This window comes from Cupressus sempervirens, chromosome 3 (genome assembly GCF_028749045.1).
Source record: "Cupressus sempervirens isolate cs-2001-9-10 chromosome 3, ASM2874904v1, whole genome shotgun sequence".
NCBI lineage: Eukaryota > Viridiplantae > Streptophyta > Pinopsida > Cupressales > Cupressaceae > Cupressus > Cupressus sempervirens.
In genome coordinates, this window is record NC_143120.1 from 524765819 (window position 1) to 524771861 (window position 6043).

Sequence of the window (6043 nt, forward strand, 5' to 3'; positions counted from 1 at the left end):
TCTAGAACAAAGATCAATGAGGAAGTGCATATAGGGAGGGCAAAGGGGAGCAGGGCAGACTAAAACAAAACAAGAGAAAACAACCACAACAACTAAGCAAGAAAAAGCTACACTAGACACACCAAAACTAGAAGGAAAACTTATTTACAAAAGGCGAGGAAACCTCACCAACAGGACCAAAAGCAAGGAAAGATTCATATATGACCATTTATAGGAAGAGAGAAATATGAACCTTTTCAGCACAGAGGAGAATGCTTTACCAGCTTGCAACAACATTGATATCTTTTGGCCAGTCCTTGACTGCTGAATTTGAGTCCAAAAGCTATTTGTAACATAGTAACCCATAGAACTTTGCCAAACAGCCATGCCTCATCATATACTTCTGATTTCTCTGTATTTATCTGCATACTATCTTTCACATACCCCATCCAATCACAGGCTTTATCATTAACAACTTCAGATTTCAAAATGGGGTTGAAATTGAAGGATTCCTTATTTGCTACAATGTCCATCCAAGCTGAGACATTTTCTTCATTTGCAACAGGAAGATGTTCATCTGAATTCACAATTTCAATATCTGGATTAATTAAGGAAGAGGACTCACATATGATTGGCACCATAACTTGATTACATTTTATTTCAAGATTAGGAAAATTTTCATTTATTTCTCCGTCTTGCTACAATACTTCATTTACATGTTCAAAATCTACTGTCGCATTGATTTCTTCAACATTATTTTCAATAAGTTGGATATCTTTTTCATCCACACACAATTGATTAGCAACATCCAAAATTGTATCATCTTCAAAACAAAATATTTCAAGAGTCTGATCTTTATCAGTCATAGTGAAAAAGGAATCATCACTATTATGTTCTTCCATAGCATCAAAAATTCCATTTTCAAAAAGTCCATCGGCCTTAGAATAGTTTTCAAGAAAACACTTTGAAAAACCATCCACATTCTTTTCAACCGATTCACATCTTTCAACAACACAAGGATATGAAAACATAGATATATTTTCAATTTTGTTTACCTTTTCTTCATGATCTTCAAGAATCTCCATAGGCTGGAAACGTTCTTTTTGTCGATGCCTCTTCCAAGGTAATTTATCACTTTCATCCATCTCATAAGAAGTTACATTCTCAGACTTAGTATGATGACCACTAAAACATAATGCAGCCAACACATTTGTTTCAAGATGATTTTCAGGAAGACAACAATTTGAAGCATGATCCCCATTTATTTCTCTTTCAATTTTGCTTATCAATTCTTTGACCATATTTTCAGATTTGACAAAACATGTTTCCACTTTTTCTTCAAGACACATAGATTCTAATATAGTATCATCACAAACCTTTGCGACTTGAAAATCAGTTTCACAAAAATTTTCAATGGAATTAAACTCTTCATGTTTTTCATTAACTATCTGATTATTCTCATCAGAGACTTCATGCAAAGGTTTACCTTTATTTTCTTCAAATCTGAAACTTTTAAAATCAGAGGTAAATGAAGGTATGAAAGGAAATTCTTTGTCAACTGTTCTTACCAATTCTTCATCATTGAGAAGGCTATCGTCATTCACTGAAAGTTGTGCTTCTGGGAAACCAAGCTTCTCTTGCTGTTTAGAACTCAAACCATTGGTTGATATGATCTCTTCATTCTGCTTATTGATTCTATCCACTTTAGGAATGCTTTCTGCAACTTCAATGATTTCAGCATGCTGGACCAAAACTGATTCTTTTGTTTGCAGTTCTAAGAGTGACTCTAGATTCATACTTACTACATCAGGCTCAGTATTAGGAGAACAAGTCTCTTTTCCAACCTTAAATGACGACTCTAAAGGTGTAACTAATGATTCCACAAGAAATACTGTTGAGAAGCAAGGAATAGTAACAACTTTTTCTTCTTCTTGTGATGGTTCAGGCTGGAAATGCTTTTCATGCTGATTACTTTCTTCATGCTGATGGTTCATCCATGGTAACATTGAGGATGAAGAAAATTTAGGCTCTCTTAAAGCAGCGAAGATGGGAGGAGATAAAGCATCCTTTTTGGAATTCGCATCAGTGCTTTTCTTTTTGAACTCCTAAAGAACATAGAATCTCTTTTCAATCAGCTTCCAAAATTCTCTAGACCGATGGTCTTGAGCTATACTCAAGTTATTTCTTGTGGCATAGCTGACACTCTCTTTAAATTTTCTCTAGAGTTGTTGCAGCATAGGATCATCATCAATCACAATCTCTTCAATAGATGGCGAATGTTTCTTTTTATATTTTAAATCATTTCTTAGAGGAATTTGACCTTAATACATTTCCTGAGATTATTTGCACAACAGAGTAATAGAAATCTGAATCAAATTTATGGAAAGATAATGATGTTACCTCGATCATGAGCAACCAATTTTCCAGCAAGTTCTTCAAAAATCTGTTCTAATAGGCATGATCTTTTTACAACGAAGTCGCCAATCTCTGAATAGCAGAGAAAATGAATATGTAGCTTGAAAAACCAAAGTATTCTTCCTCTTAGTCACCAAAAATATTAGCTGGGAACCTGAATGATAAGAACTTTCAAATCTTTCAAACTCTAATATATAATAGGTTCTTTTAAAGACATAGAGTCGCCAATCTCAAGCAAAGATAACAATAATAAGACTAAGAAAACAATCTCTAGCACTGATCTTCTTGTCCAACTCCCCAACGGAGTCACCAAAAATATGTTGGTAAACAAATTGTTCTTCTTCTGACTCCCTTTTCAATTTTCCCAATTTGTAATAAAGAACAACTTTACACAATAGTTGGGAAACTGTTTATGAGAATAACTAGTTTCCCTCTGAATTAAGGTACAATTCCCTATGTGAAGAATATTCAATGAATTATGTTTTGATCCTAAAACTAATGCGAGGTATGCTCTTAACCCGAGAGCAAAAGAGGAAAATTGAATTGAGCCTAAACAGGACTTAATCCAGGCAAGAAAAACTTTCTAATCTATAAACCAAGCAATAGAACTCACACTTCTTATGAATTCATATACTCAACAACTTCCTACAGAAACATAAATGAAACATAAAGAGCTTCTAATTAGTTCCTCTCTAAAAATCCCATAGCACATCTTATTGAGGTTTATTCACATCTTTGCAACAAAAGAATGAAATCCTTTCCTTCCTATTGTAACTCAGATTAAGAGAAAAAACCATCTAATTGACTAACTAGAACAGAAATTATTGACATAAAACACCTTTTATTGACTCTACAATATCAAGTCTTGTTACATCAACAATTTACCCCCTCTACTCTAGCTCTATGACTGTATGCAGAAAAGGTTGAACCATCTACATGTAATGAAATGAAATATCTAAACTAAAGATGCCCCCCCTTTCTACTTTAGCTCTCTGACTGTATGCAGGAAAAAGAAGCACACAGACAGTAAAGAATTGACACCAAGTATAATTGTCTTTGCAACATCTCTTCATGCCAACAATTTTCCGACCCTTGGTTACATCTTTTACTATGGCTTATATAGAAAACACCAACATAAACCTTCATGAGAATATGAAGTGCTTTGAATTCAGAGACTTGGAAAGATTTTGAATAATATTTGTGAAATTACACATAAGGAGAAGCCCGAAAGACTCTGTCTCATCCTTTGATCTGCCTCCAAGAATATGAAATGAAAAGACTCCATCAGTCGACTTGATGCTGGTATATTGAATGACAATTGCATAATGGAGTCAACAAAGAAGCATTACCACTGCCAACATTTTGGGATAATGGTTTTGTAGAATATTTGTAGTTTCCTGAGCTGTTCTCATTGACACAGAATTTGTTCCTGATTAGGAGGTAAATTAATGATGGCATTTTCAATGAAATACATGAGGTGACGCAATTGATTATTGTGAGATGTAGTGTTCTGTTTTGCAGGGGTCATCACAATGACAGTTCTTCTATTTTTGTGTAATACAGCTACTTCAACCAGCATTTCGAAGCCTTGGTCATTTTTGCTATTTTTATTATTGCAGGGAGACACATTTTTCCCAAACACCACAAAGAGTGCAATTTCTAGAATAAAGAAAGGAGTCTGATTTTCCATCTTTCACAAAGTCATATTCTATATTGCGATACACCATATTGTGTTGCTCATGATTCCCAAAGATGAGGCTCATGTACTTGTTACTTTTAATCTAGGATCTGAGGAATTCAACAATGAAGCATGCATCCATTGCTAACATAATGTTTCTTCATCGTAGTCAATTTTCCCTTTGTAATACTCCCTAGTTTTATCATCTAGCTTCTTGATTTCTTTTATCAAGGTTGTTGCATTTTTCAGAGCCTGCCCAACATTTTATGACTATTTCCACCTTGAGCTGATCAATGACAGATAATGTTATCTCATTTTTGTCATGGTAAGGTCTGAAAGATACAACCAACAGATCATATGCTTCTCATTTAAATTTTTTAATGAATTCAAGAATCCTATAACTACAAACATGGGCAGTCTGTGACCGTGGTCTATCTCGGGTATGATATTCCCTCTTTACTAGATCTACAATATTATATACAAAGACATCTTCACACAGTGCTATTCTTGGGTAATGGCACCACTTGATAGAAGAAATCTTCAAAGTATCCAAGAGGTTCCTAAACAAATGTTGATATAATATCCCGCAAAGTTACAAAACCCTCTAAATTGCTATGACTATCAACAACATAGATCCTTTGAATCCTTGCATTATCCAACTTCAATATGACATATTCAACAGTATCAGTCTTTTCGTACGTGATCACATGTTCCAAGGGAGATGATGCCTCTTGCTTTAATGAGAGGTGAGAACTAACTGTTGTATAGAAGGCCTTTGTTGTAACCGATCTGAATTCTTTATATATCTCAGGGGTCATTAGCAGAAACTGGATGTCCCTTAAACTTATGTTCCCCACAACTTTCTTTCCTTCTTTCTCAATAACTGGAAGCCCTCCTACACGCTTTTCACTCATCAATTTGAATGCTTGGAGAATAGGTTGATCAATGAACTTGACTATTTGATTCGGTTTCATTACTGGAAGGCCAAGTTTTGAAAGTGTGTTGTTTCCCCATTGAATTTTGAGGATGTCAACATTTCAAAGAAGTGACCTCCCTTTGTAGCATTAGCTTTAGGATCTAAGTTATTCCAAACAATTGAGACTGTTGAAGTAACCATGCAGAGATTCCTACAAACTTAACAATCCCGATCTACTTGTCAATCTGAGTTGCATCATCTGGCGCATTTATATCCCTTACTGGTGCACTCAATATCTTGATCACAAATGTAGAAAGTAACTGGCTGCAAGTACTCTGTCGAATATTTGATGAAAGCTTGTCATATTAGCTTTATGATTAAACTTGTGCTCCTCCAATTTCCAACTAATAGACCCGAAGTCACCGAGCTTGAATACATCCATTTTTAACAATTTACTCTGCAATTTTGCCTTGCTTAGAAGGATATCAGGCATTACCATTACTGTCTTGGAAACTATCTTTAATTTATTTTCACTGGGGATGTTCTATGCAGGGAAATGTAGATAAAATAATTTGTAATCCTTTACTTCTATCACAACCTTGTATAGGAACAAAGGTAGTGTATCGATTAAGCCCTACTCGACACCGAAATCATGAAGATGAAATAGCTATTGCAACTGTCCTTGTAGGACTGTCACAGTGGCATGACTCAAACCTAGGTCTCCTCTCCTCGGTGTTTTCACAAGAAATCTAATCAGCAGATGGAGACATCCTGATATGAAAAATATGACAGTTAATACTATTATTATCACCAAAATTCTTTGATTGATGTCATTCACATTGCCCTCAAACTTTCTAACTATAGGTGGCAGTGGATTGGCTGGATACGACACAAGGTATACTAGAGAAGGAGGCGATAGAACATTTCCCTCTAATGACACCAATCTCCTCCGAATAATCTCCATGTATCTCCATAAGCTTTCCAAGGTCAAATTTTGGAGCTTTCAAGATTTTGACTTTTCTGATGAATACATTTCGCAAAGGGTAAATGGATGA

General features: G+C 35.1%; 1 pseudogene; it reads right to left on the bottom strand.

The window, feature by feature from the left end:
- Window positions 1–4563: 4563 nt before the first annotated feature.
- Window positions 4564–5487, bottom strand: LOC149567483 (SNF1-related protein kinase regulatory subunit gamma-1 pseudogene; annotated as a pseudogene).
- Window positions 5488–6043: the final 556 nt, after the last annotated feature.